Genomic DNA, 14,395 nt, shown 5'->3' on the forward strand with positions numbered 1-14,395 from the left:
AGGCGGCATTGAGCCTTTTGCATTTAATGTCGATGCGATTTCTGTGTTTCATCGTCAATGTGCAGGTCCAATGAATGCATTGAACCTGCATTGGTGTATCGGAAACTAATACTGGTTCACAGGACAGGATCGAAGCACAGACTCTAAGAAGTCTCACTCTTCTTTCCTTTAAGTTGCATTGTGCCTTTTGTATTTAATTCCGATCTAATTTCAGTGTTTCATCGTCACGTGTGTTTCCAAGGAATACATTGAACCTGCAGTGGCGTATCGGAAACTAATACTGGTCTCACAGGGAATGCTCAAAGCACCGACTGTATGAAGAGGCTCTATTCTAGTACTTAAGGCGGCATTGTGCCTTTTGTATTTAATTGCGATGCGATTTCTGTGTTTCATCATCAATGTGAAGGTCCAAGGAATACATTGAACTTGCAGTGGTGTATCGCAAACTAATACTGGTCTCACAGGATAGGATCAAAGCACAGACTCTAAGAAGTCTCACTCTTCTTGCACTTAAGGCGGCATTGTGCCTTTTGTATTTAATTCCGATGTGATTTCTGTGTTTCATCGTCAATGTGGAGGTCCAAGGAATACATTGAACCTGCAGTGGAGTATCGATAACTAATACTGGTATCACTGGAAAGGATCAATGCACAGACTCTAAGAAGTCTCACTCTTCTGGCACTTAAGGCGGCATTGTGCCTCTTGTATTTCATTCCGATGCGATTTCTGTGTTTCATCGTCAATCTGAAGGTAAAACAAATACATTGAACCTGCAGTGGTGTATCGGAAACTAATACTGGTCTCACAGGAAAGGATCAAAGCACAGACCCTAAGAAGTCTCACTCTTATTGCACTTAAGGCGGCATTGTGAGTTGTGTATTCAATTCCGATTTACTTTCAGTGTTTCATCGTCAATGTGTATGTCCAAGGAATACATTGAACCTGCAGTGGTGTGTCAGAAACTAATACTGGTCTCACAGGGAATGCTCAAAACACTGACTGTAAGAAGAGTCTCTTTTCTTATACTTAAGGCAGCATTGTGCGTTTTGTATTTAATTCCGATGCGATTTCTGTGTTTTATCGTCAATGTGAAGGTCCAAGGAATACATTGAACCTGCAGTGGTGTATCGGAAAATAATACTGGTCTCACAGGAGAGGATCAAAGCGCAGACTCTAAGATGTCTCACTCTTCTTGCACTTAAGGCGGCATCGTGCCTTTGGATTTATCTCCGATGTGATTTCTGTGTTTCATCGTCAATGTGAAGGTCCAAGGAATACATTTAACATGCAGTGGTTTGTCGGAAACTAATACTGGTCTCACAGGAAAGGATCAAAGCACAGACTCTAAGAAGTGTCACTCTTCTTGCACTTAATGCGGCATTGTGCTTTTTGTATTTTCTTCCGATGCGATTTCTGTGTTTCATCGTCAATGTGAAGGTCCAAGGAATACATTGACCCTCCAGTGGAGTATCGGAAACTAATACTGGTCTCACAGGAAAGGATCAAAGCACTGACTCTAAGAAGTCTCACTCTTCTTGCACTTAAGGTGGCACTGCGCCTTTTGTATTTAATTCCGATGTAATTTCAGTGGTTTATCATCAATGTGTAGGTCCTAGGAATACATTGAACCTGGAGTGGTGTATCGGAAACTAATACTGGTCTCACAGGAAAGGATCAAAGCACAGACTCTAAGAAGTCTCACTCTTCTTGCACTTAAGGTGGCACTGCGCCTTTTGTATTTAATTCCGATGTAATTTCAGTGGTTTATCGTCAATGCGTATGTCCAAGGAATACATTGAACCTGCAGTGGTGTGTCAGAAACTAATACTGGTCTCACAGGGAATGCTCAAAACACCGACTGTAAGAGGAGTCTCTATTCTTATATTTATGGCGGCATTTTGCCTTTTGTATTTAATTCAAACGCGATTTCTGTGTTTCATCGTCAATGTGAAGGTCCAAGGAGTCTATTGAACCTGCAGTGGTGTGTCGGAAACTAATACTGGTCTCACAGGAAAGGACCAAAGCAGAGACTCTAAGAAGTCACACTCTTCTTGCACTTAAAGCGGCATTGTGCCTTTTGTATTTAATAGCGATGAGATATCTGTGTTTCATCGTCAATGATAATGTCCAAGGAATACATTGAACCTCCAGTGGTGTATCGGAAACTAATACTGGTCTCACAGGAAAGGAACAAAACACAGACTTTAAGAAGTCTCACTCTTCTTGCACTTAAGTCGCATTGTGCCTTTTGTATTTAATTCCGATTAATTTCAGTGTTTCATCGTCAATGTGAAGGTCCAAGGAATACATTGAACCTGCAGTGGTGTATCGGAAACTAATACTGGCCTCACAGGAAAGGATCAAAGCAGAGACTTTAAGAAGTCACACGCCTCTTGCACTCAAGGCGGCATTGTGCCTTTTTTATTTAATTCCGATGCGATCTCTGTGTTTCATCGTCAATGTAATAGTCCAAGAAATACATTGAACCTGCAGTGGTGTATCGGAAACTAATACAGGTATCGCAAGAAAGGATCAAAGCACAGACTCTAAGAAGTCTCACTCTTGTTGCACTTAAGGCGGCATTGTGCCATTTGTATTTAAATCCGATGCGATTTCTGTGTTTCATCGTCAAAGTGAAGGTCCAAGGAATTCATTGTACCTGCAGTGGAGTATCGGAAAGTAATACTGGTCTCACAGGAAAGGATCAATGCACAGACTCTAAGAAGCCTCACTCTTCTTGCACTTAAGGCTTCATTGTGAGTTTTGTATTCAATTCCCATATAATTTCAGTGTTTCATCGTCAATGTGTATGTCCAAGGAGTACATTGTACCTGCAGTGGTGTGTCAGAAACTAATACTGGTCTCACAGGGAATCCTCAAAACACCGACTGTAAGAATAGTCTCTATTCTTATACTTAAGGCGGCATTGTGACTTTTGTATTTCATTCCGACGCGATTTCTGTGTTTTATCGTCAATGTGAAGGTCCAAGGGTACATTTAAAGTGCAGTGATGTATCGGAAACTAATACTGGTCTCACAGGAAAGGATCAAAGCACAGACTCTAAGAAGTCACACTCTTCTTGCACTTAAGGCGGCATTGCGCCTTTTGCATTTAATACCGATGCGATTTCTGTGTTTCATCGTCAATGTGAATGTCCAAGGAATACATTGAACCTGCAGTGGTGTATCGGAAACTAATACTGGTCTCACAGGAAAGGATCAAAGCACAGACTCTAAGAAGTCTCACTCTTCTTGCACTCAAGTCGCATTGTGCCTTTTGTACTTAATTCTGATCTACTTTCAGTGTTTCATCGTCAACGTGTATGTCCAAGGAATACATTGAACCTGCAGTGGTGTATCGGAAACTTATACTGGTCTCACAGGGAATGCTCAAAGCACCGGGTGTAAGAAGAGTCTCTGTTCTTGTACTTATGGCGGCATTGTGCCTTTTGTATTTAATTCCGATGCGATTTCTGTGTTTCAACGTCAATTTGTAGGTCCAAGGAATACATTGAACCTGCAGTGGTGTATCGGAAACTAATACTGGTCTCACAGGAGAGGATCAATGCACAGACTGTAAGATGTCTCACTCTTCTTGCACTTAAGCGGCATTGTGGCTTTTGTATTTAATTCCGATGCGATTCCTGTGTTTCATCGTCAATGTGTACGTCCAAGGAATACATTGATCCTGCAGTGGTGTATCGGAAACTAATATGTATCGGAAACTAATACTGGTCTCACAGGAAAGGATCAAAGCACAGACTCTAAGAAGTCTCACTCTTCTTGCACTTAAGGCGGCATTGTGCATTTGGATTTATCTCCGATGTGATTTCTGAGTTTCTTCGTCAATGTGAAGGTCCAAGGAATACATTGACCTGCAGTGGTTTATCGGAAACTAATGCTGGTCTCACAGGAAAGGATCAAAGCACAGACTCTAAGAAGTGTCACTCTTCTTGCACTTAATGCGGCATTGTGCCTTTTGTATTTAATTCCGATGCGATTTCTGTGTTTCATCGTCAATGTGGAGGTCCAAGGAATACATTGACCCTGCAGTGGAGAATCGGAATCTAATACGGGTCTCACAGGAAAGGATCAAAACACAGACTGTAAGAAGTCTCACTCTTCTTGCAGTTAAGGCGGCATTGTGTGTTTTGTATTCAATTCCCATTTCATTTCAGTGTTTCATCGACAATTAATATGTCCAAGGAATACATTGAACCTGCAGTGGTGTGTCAGAAACTAATACTGGTCTCACAGGGAATACTCAAAAAACCGACTGTAAGAAGAGTCTCTATTCTTGTACTTAAGGCGACATTGTGCCTTTTGCATTTGATTCCGAATCGATTTCTGTGTTTCATCGTCAATGTGAAGGTCCAAGGAATACATTGAATCTGCAGTGGTATATCGGAAACTGATACTGGTCTCACAGGAAAGGATCAAAGCACAGACTCTAAGAAGTCACAGGCCTCTTGCACTTAAGGCGGCATTGTGCCTTTTGTATTTAATTCCGATGCGATTTCTGTGTTTCATCGTCAATGTGAATGTCCAACAAATACATAGAACCTGCAGTGGTGTATCGGAAACTAATACTGGTATCGCAGGAAAGGATCAAAGCACAGACTCTAAGAAGTCTCACTCTTGTTGCATTTAAGGCGGCATTGTGCCTTTTGTATTTCATTCCGATGCGATTTCTGTGTTTCATCGTCAAAGTGAAGGTCCAAGGAATACATTGAACCTGCAGTGGAGTATCGGAAAGTAATACTGGTCTCACAGGAAAGGATCAATGCACAGACACTAAGAAGCCTCACTCTTCTTGCACATAAGGCGGCATTGTGAGTTTTGTATTCAATTCCCATATAATTTCAGTGTTTCATCGTCAATGTGTATGTCCAAGGAGTACATTGTACCTGCAGTGGTGTGTCAGAAACTAATACTGGTCTCACAGGGAATGCACAAAACACCGGGTGTAAGAAGATTCTCTGTTCTTGTACTTATGGCGGCATTGTGCCTTTTGTATTTAATTCCGATGCGATTTCTGTGTTTCATGGTCAATGTGAAGGTCCAAGGAATACATTGAACCTGCAGTGGTGTATCGGAAACTAATACTGGTCTTACAGGAGAGGATCAAAGCACAGACTCTTAGATGTCTGACTCTTCTTGCATTTAAGGCGGCATTGTGGCTTTTGTATTTAATTCCGATGCGATTTCTGTGTTTCATCGTCAATGTGTATGTCCAAGGAATACATTGAACCTGCAGTGATGTATCGGAAACTAATACTGGTATCGCAGGAAAGGATCAAAGCACAGACTCTAAGAAGTCTCACTCTTGTTGCACTTAAGGCGGCATTGGGCCTTTTGTATTTAATTCCGATGCGATTTCTGTGTTTCATCGTCAAAGTGAAGGTCCAAGGAGTACATTGAACCTGCAGTGGAGTATCGGAAAGTAATACTGGTCTCACAGGAAAGGATCAATGCACAGACTCTAAGAAGCCTCACTCTTCTTGCACTTAAGGCGGCATTGTGAGTTTTGTATTCAGTACCATATAATTTCAGTGTTTCATCGTCAATGTGTATGTCCAAGGAGTACATTGTACCTGCAGTGGTGTGTCAGAAACTAATACTGGTCTCACAGGGAATGCTCAAACACCGACTGTAAGAAGAGTCTCTATTCTTATACTTAAGACGGCATTGTGCCTTTTGTATTTAATTCCGACGCGATTTCTGTGTTTCATCGTCAGTGTGATGGTCCAGGGAGTACATTTCACCTGCAGTGATGTATCGGAAACTAATACTGGTCTCACAGGAAAGGATCAAAGCACAGACTCTAAGTAGTCTCACTCTTCTTGCACTTAAGGCGGCATTGTGTCTTTTGCATTTAATACCGATGCGATTTCTGTGTTTCATCGTCAATGTGAATGTCCAAGGAATACATTGAACCTGCAGTGGTATATCGGAAACTAATACTGGTCTCACAGGAAAGGATCAATGCACAGTCCCTAAGAAGTCTCACTCTTTTTGCACTCAAGTCGCATTGTGCCTTTTGTATTTAATTCCGGTCTAATTTCAGTGTTTCATCGTGAACGTGTATGTCCAAGGAATACATTGAACCTGCAGTGGTGTATCGGAAACTAATACTGGTCTCACAGGGAATGCACAAAACACCGGGTGTAAGAAGAGTCTCTGTTCTTGTACTTATGGCGGCATTGTGCCTTTTGTATTTAATTCCGATGCGATTTCTGTGTTTCATGGTCAATGTGAAGGTCCAAGGAATACATTGAACCTGCAGTGGTGTATCGGAAACTAATACTGGTCTTACAGGAGAGGATCAAAGCACAGACTCTTAGATGTCTCACTCTTCTTGCATTTAAGGCGGCATTGTGGCTTTTGTATTTAATTCCGATGCGATTTCTGTGTTTCATCGTCAATGTGTATGTCCAAGGAATACATTGAACCTGCAGTGATGTATCGGAAGCAATACTGGTCTCACAGGGGAGGATCAAAGCACAGACTCAAAGAAGTCACACTCTTCTTGCACTTAAAGCGGCATTGTGCCTTTCGTATTTAATATCGATGAGATATCTGTGTTTCATCGTCAATGATAATGTCGAAAGAATACATTGAATCTGCAGTGGTGTATCGGAAACTAATACTGGTCTCACTGGAAAGGACCAAAGCAGAGACTCTAAGAAGTCACACTCTTCTTGCACTTAAAGCGGCATTGTGCATTTTGTATTTAACACCAATGAGATATCTGTGTTTCATCGTCAATTATAATGTCGAAGGAATACATTGAACCTTCAGTGGTGTATCGGAAATTAATACTGGTCTCACAGGAGAGGATCAAAGTACAGACTCTAAGAAGTCTCACTCTTCTTGCACTTAAGACGCATTGTGCCTTTTGTATTTAATTCCGATCTAATTTCAGTGTTTCATCGTCAACGTGTATGTCCAAGGAATACATTGAACCTGCAGTGGTGTATCGGAATCTAATACTGGTCAAACAGGAAAGGATCAAAGCACAGACTCTAAGAAGTCTCACATTTCTTGCACTTAAGTCGTAATGTGCCTTTCGTATTTAATTCTGATCTAATTTCAGTGCTTCATCGTCAACGTGTATGTCCAAGGAGTACATTGAACCTGCAGTGGTGTATCGGAAATTAATACTGGTCTCACAGGGAATGCTCAAAACACCGACTGTAAGCAGAGTCTCTATTCCTGTACTTAAGGCCGCATTGTGAATTTTTTTATTTAATTGTGATGCGATTTCTGTGTTTCATCATCAATGTGAAGGTCCAAGGAATACATTGAACCTGCAGTGGTGCATCGGTAACTAATACTGGTTCACAGGAAAGGATCAAAGCACAGATAATAAGAAGTTCCACTCTTCTTGCATTTAAGGGGGTATTGTGCCTTTTGTATTTAATTCCGATCTAATTTCAGTAGTTCATCGTCAGTGTGTATGTCCAAGGAATACATTGAACCTGAAGTGGTGTATCGGAAACTAATACTGGTCTAGCAGGGAAAGCTCAAAGCACCGACTGTAAGAAGTGTCTCTATTCTTGTACTTAAGGCGACATTGTGCCTTTTGCATTTAATTCCGAATCGATTTCTGTGTTTCATCGTCAATGTGAAGGTCAAAGGAATACGTTGAACCGGCAGTGGTGTATCGGAAACTAATACTGGCCTCACAGGAAAGGACCAAAGCACAGACTCTAAGAAGTCTCACTCTTCTCGCACTTAAGGCGGCATTGTGCCTTTTGTGTTTCATTCCGATGCGATTTCTGTGTTTCATCGTCAATGTGAATGTCCAACAAATACATTGAACCTGCAGTGGTGTATCGGAAACTAATACTGGTATCGCAGGAAAGGATCAAAGCACAGACTCTAAGAAGTCTCACTCTTGTTGCACTTAAGGCGGCATTCTGCCTTTTGTATTTAATTCCGATGCGATTTCTGTGTTTCATCGTCAAAGTGAAGGTCCAAGGAATACATTGAACCTGCAGTGGAGTATCGGAAAGTAATACTGGTCTCACAGGAAAGGATCAATGCACAGACTCTAAGAAGCCTCACTCTTCTTGCACTTAAGGCGGAATTGTGAGTTTTGTATTCAGTACCATATAATTTCAGTGTTTCATCGTCAATGTGTATGTCCAAGGAGTACATTGTACCTGCAGTGGTGTGTCAGAAACTAATACTGGTCTCACAGGGAATGCTCAAACACCGACTGTAAGAAGAGTCTCTATTCTTATACTTAAGACGGCATTGTGCCTTTTGTATTTAATTCCGACGCGATTTCTGTGTTTCATCGTCAGTGTGATGGTCCAAGGAGTACATTTAACCTGCAGTGATGTATCGGAAACTAATACTGGTCTCACTGGAAAGGATCAAAGCACAGACTCTAAGAAGTCTCACTCTTCTTGCACTTAAGGTGGCACTGCGCCTTTTGTATTTAATTCCGATCTAATTTCAGTAGTTCATCGTCAATGTGTATGCCCAAGGAATACATTGAACCTGCAGTGGTGTATCGGAAACTAATACAGGTCTCACAGGGAATGCTCAAAGCACCGACTGCAAGAAGAGTCTCCATTCTTGTACTTAAGGCGGCATTGTGCCTTTTGCAGTTAATTCCGATGCGATATTTGTTTTTCATCGTCAATGTGAAGGTCCAAGGAATACATTGAACCTGCAGTGGTGTATCGGAAACTAATACTGGCCTCACAGGAAACGATCGAAGCACAGACTCTAAGAAGTCACACGCCTCTTGCACTTAAGGCGGCATTGAGCCTTTTGTATTTAATGTCGATGCGATTTCTGTGTTTCATCGTCAATGTGCAGGTCCAATGAATACATTGAACCTGCATTGGTGTATCGGAAACTAATACTGGTTCACAGGAAAGGATCGAAGCACAGACACTAAGAAGTCTCACTCTTCTTTCCTTTAAGTTGCATTGTGCCTTTTGTATTTAATTCCGATCTAATTTCAGTGTTTCATCGTCACGTGTGTGTCCAAGGAATACATTGAACCTGCAGTGGCGTATCGGAAACTAATACTGGTCTCACAGTGAATGCTCAAAGCACCGACTGTATGAAGAGTCTCTATTCTAGTACTTAAGGCGGCATTGTGCCTTTTGTATTTAATTGCGATGCGATTTCTGTGTTTCATCATCAATGTGAAGGTCCAAGGAATACATTGATCTTGCAGTGGTGTATCGGAAACTAATACTGGTCTCACAGGATGGGATCAAAGCACAGACTCTAAGAAGTCTCACACTTCTGGCACTTAAGGCGGCATTGTGAGTTGTGTATTCAATTCCGATTTAATTTCAGTGTTTCATCGTCAATGTGTATGTCCAAGGAATACATTGAACCTGCAGTGGTGTGTCAGAAACTAATACTGGTCTCACAGGGAATGCTCAAAATACTGACTGTAAGAAGAGTCTCTATTCTTATACTTAAGGCAGCATTGTGCGTATTGTATTTAATTCCGATTCGATTTCTGTGTTTTATCGTCAATGTGAAGGTCCAAGGAATACATTGAACCTGCAGTGGTGTATCGGAAAATAATACTGGTCTCACATGAGAGGATCAAAGCGCAGACTCTAAGATGTCTCACTCTTCTTGCACTTAAGGCGGCATCGTGCCTTTGGATTTATCTCCGATGTGATTTCTGTGTTTCATCGTCAATGTGAAGGTCCAAGGAATACATTTAACATGCAGTGGTTTGTCGGAAACTAATACTGGTCTCACAGGAAAGGATCAAAGCACAGTCTCTAAGAAGTGTCACTCTTCTTGCACTTAATGCGGCATTGTGCTTTTTGTATTTTCTTCCGATGCGATTTATGTGTTTCATCGTCAATGTGAAGGTCCAAGGGATACATTGACCCTCCAGTGGAGTATCGGAAACTAATACTGGTCTCACAGGAAAGGATCAAAGCACTGACTCTAAGATGTCTCACTCTTCTTGCACTTAAGGTGGCACTGCGCCTTTTGTATTAAATTCCGATGTAATTTCAGTGGTTTATCGTCAATGCGTATGTCCAAGGAATACATTGAACCTGCAGTGGTGTGTCAGAAACTAATACTGGTCTCACAGGGAATGCTCAAAACACCGACTGTAAGAGGAGTCTCTATTCTTATATTTATGGCGGCATTTTGACTTTTGTATTTCATTCCAACGCGATTTCTGTGTTTCATCGTCAATGTGAAGGTCCAAGGATTACATTGAACCTGCAGTGGTGTGTCGGAAACTAATACTGGTCTCACAGGAAAGGAACAAAGCAGAGACTCTAAGAAGTCATACTCTTCTTGCACTTAAAGCGGCATTGTGCCTTTTGTATTTAATAGCGATGAGATATCTGTGTTTCATCGTCAATGATAATGTCCAAGGAATACATTGAACCTGCAGTGGTGTATCGGAAACTAATACTGGCCTCACAGGAAAGGATCAAAGCAGAGACTTTAAGAAGTCACACGCCTCTTGCACTTAAGGCGTCATTGTGCCTTTTGTATTTAAATCCGATGCGATTTCTGTGTTTCATCGTCAAAGTGAAGGTCCAAGGAATTCATTGTACCTGCAGTGGAGTATCGGAAAGTAATACTGGTCTCACAGGAAAGGATCAATGCACAGACTCTAAGAAGCCTCACTCTTCTTGCACTTAAGGCGGCATTGTGAGTTTTGTATTCAATTCCCATATAATTTCAGTGTTTCATCGTCAATGTGTATGTCCAAGGAGTACATTGTACCTGCAGTGGTGTGTCAGAAACTAATACTGGTCTCACAGGGAATCCTCAAAACACCGACTGTAAGAATAGTCTCTATTCTTATACTTAAGGCGGCATTGTGACTTTTGTATTTCATTCCGACGCGATTTCTGTGTTTCATCGTCAATGTGAAGGTCCAAGGGTACATTTAACCTGCAGAGATGTATCGGAAACTAATACTGGTCTCACAGGAAAGGATCAAAGCACAGACTCAGAAGTCACACTCTTCTTGCACTTAAGGCGGCATTGTGCCTTTTGCATTTAATACCGATGCGATTTCTGTGTTTCATCGTCAATGTGAATGTCCAAGGAATACATTGAACCTGCAGTGGTGTATCGGAAACTAATACTGGTCTCACAGGAAAGGATTAAAGCACAGACTCTAAGAAGTCTCACTCTTCTTGCACTCAAGTCGCATTGTGCCTTTTGTATTTAATTCTGATCTAATTTCAGTGTTTCATTGTCAACGTGTATGTCCAAGGAATACATTGAACCTGCAGTGGTGTATCGGAAACTAATACTGGTCTCACAGGGAATGCTCAAAGCACCGGGTGTAAGAAGAGTCTCTGTTCTTGTACTTATGGCGGCATTGTGCCTTTTGTATTTAATTCCGATGCGATTTCTGTGTTTCATCGTCAATTTGAAGGTCCAAGGAATACATTGAACCTGCAGTGGTGTATCGGAAACTAATACTGGTCTCACAGGAGAGGATCAATGCACAGACTGTAAGATGTCTCACTCTTCTTGCACTTAAGCGGCATTGTGGCATTTGTATTTAATTCCGATGCGATTCCTGTGTTTCATCGTCAATGTGTATGTCCAAGGAATACATTGAACCTGCAGTGGTGTATCGGAAACTAATACTGGTCTCACAGGGAAAGTTCAGAGCACCGACTGTAAGAAGAGTCTCTATTCTTGTACTTAAGGCGACATTGTGCCTTTTGCATTTGATTCCGAATCGATTTCTGTGTTTCATCGTCAATGTGAAGGTCAAAGGAATACTTTGAACCTGCAGTGGGTTATCGGAAACTAATACTGGCCTCACAGGAAAGGATCAAAGCTCAGACTCTAAGAAGTCTCACTCTTCTTGCACATCAGGCGGCATTGTGAGTTTTGTATTCAATTCCCATATAATTTCAGTGTTTCATCGTCAATGTGTATGTCCAAGGAGTACATTGAACCTGCAGTGATGTATCGGAAGCAATACTGGTCTCACAGGGGAGGATCAAAGCACAGACTCTAAGAAGTCACACTCTTCTTGCACTTAAAGCGGCATTGTGCCTTTCGTATTTAATATCGATGAGATATCTGTGTTTCATCGTCAATGATAATGTCGAAAGAATACATTGAATCTGCAGTGGTGTATCGGGAACTAAAACTGGTCTCACAGGAAAGGATCGAAGCACAGACTCTAAGAAGTCTCACTCTTCTTGCACTTAAGGTGGCACTGCGCCTTTTGTATTTAATTCCAATGTAATTTCAGTGGTTTATCGTCAATGTGTAGGTCCTAGGAATACATTGAACCTGCAGTGGTGTATCGAAAACTAATACTGGTCTCACAGGAATGGATCAAAGCACAGACTCTAAGAAGTCTCACTCTTCTTGCACTTAAGGCGGCATTGTGAGTTTTGTATTCAATTCCGATTTAATTTCAGTGTTATCGTCAATGTGTATGTCCAAGGAATACATTGAACCTCCAGTGGTGTGTCAGAAACTAATACTGGTCTCACAGGGAATGCTCAAAACACCGACTGTAAGAGGAATCTCTATTCTTATATTTAAGCCGGCATTGTGCCTTTTGTATTTAATTCCGATGCGATTTCTGTGTTTCATCGTCAATGTGAAAGTCCAAGGAGTACATTGAACCTGCAGTGGTGTATCGGAAACTAATACTGGTCTCACTGGAAAGGACCAAAGCAGAGACTCTAAGAAGTCACACTCTTCTTGCACTTAAAGCGGCATTGTGCCTTTTGTATTTAATACCGATGAGATATCTGTGTTTCATCGTCAATTATAATGTCCAAGGAATACATTGAACCTTCAGTGGTGTATCGGAAATTAATACTGGTCTCACAGGAAAGGATCAAAGCACAGACTCTAAGAAGTCTCACTCTTCTTGCACTTAAGTCGCATTGTGCCTTTTGTATTTAATTCCGATCTAATTTCAGTGTTTCATCGTCAACGTGTATGTCCAAGGAATACATTGAACCTGCAGTGGTGTATCGGAATCTAATACTGGTCAAACAGAAAAGGATCAAAGCACAGACTCTAAGAAGTCTCACATTTCTTGCACTTAAGTCGTAATGTGTCTTTCGTATTTAATTCTGATCTAATTTCAGTGTTTCATCGTCAACGTGTATGTCCAAGGAGTACATTGAACCTGCAGTGGTGTATAGGAAATTAATACTGGTCTCACAGGGAATGCTCAAAACACCGACTGTAAGCAGAGTCTCTATTCCTGTACTTAAGGCCGCATTGTGCCTTTTTTTATTTAATTGTGATGCGATTTCTGTGTTTCATCATCAATGTGAAGGTCCAAGGAATACATTGAACCTGCAGTGGTGCATCGGTAACTAATACTGGTTCACAGGAAAGGATCAAAGCACAGATAATAAGAAGTTCCACTCTTCTTGCATTTAAGGGGGTATTGTGCCTTTTGTATTTAATTCCGATCTAATTTCAGTAGTTCATCGTCAGTGTGTATGTCCAAGGAATACATTGAACCTGAAGTGGTGTATCGGAAACTAATACTGGTCTAGCAGGGAAAGCTCAAAGCACCGACTGTAAGAAGAGTCTCTATTCTTGTACTTAAGGCGACATTATGCCTTTTGCATTTAATTCCGAATCGATTTCTATGTTTCATCGTCAATGTGAAGGTCAAAGGAATACGTTGAACCTGCAGTGGTGTATCGGAAACTAATACTGGCCTCACAGGAAAGGATCAAAGCACAGACTCTAAGAAGTCTCACTCTTCTCGCACTTAAGGCGGCATTGTGCCTTTTGTATTTAATTCCGATGCGATTTCTGTGTTTCATCGTCAATGTGAAGGTCCAAGGAATACATTGAATCTGCAGTGGTATATCGGAAACTGATACTGGTCTCATAGGAAAGGGTCACAGCACAGACTCTAAGAAGTCACACGCCTCTTGCACTTAAGGTGGCATTGTGCCTTTTGTATTTCATTCCGATGATATTTCTGTGTTTCATCGTCAATGTGAATGTCCAACAAATACATTGAACCTGCAGTGGTGTATCGGAAACTAATACTGGTATCGCAGGAAAGGATCAAAGCACAGACTCTAAGAAGTCTCACTCCTGTTGCACTTAAATCGGCATTGTGCCTTTTGTATTTAATTCCGATGCGATTTCTGTGTTTCATCGTCAAAGTGAAGGTCCAAGGAATACATTGAACCTGCAGTGGAGTATCGGAAAGTAATACTGGTCTCACAGGAAAGGATCAATGCACAGACTCTAAGAAGCCTCACTCTTCTTGCACTTAAGGCTTCATTGTGAGTTTTGTATTCAGTACCATATAATTTCAGTGTTTCATCGTCAATGTGTATGTCCAAGGAGTACATTGTACCTGCAGTGGTGTGTCAGAAACTAATACTGGTCTCACAGGGAATGCTCAAAC

This window comes from Schistocerca americana, unplaced genomic scaffold (assembly GCF_021461395.2).
Source record: "Schistocerca americana isolate TAMUIC-IGC-003095 unplaced genomic scaffold, iqSchAmer2.1 HiC_scaffold_13, whole genome shotgun sequence".
Taxonomy (NCBI): Eukaryota; Metazoa; Arthropoda; class Insecta; order Orthoptera; family Acrididae; genus Schistocerca; species Schistocerca americana.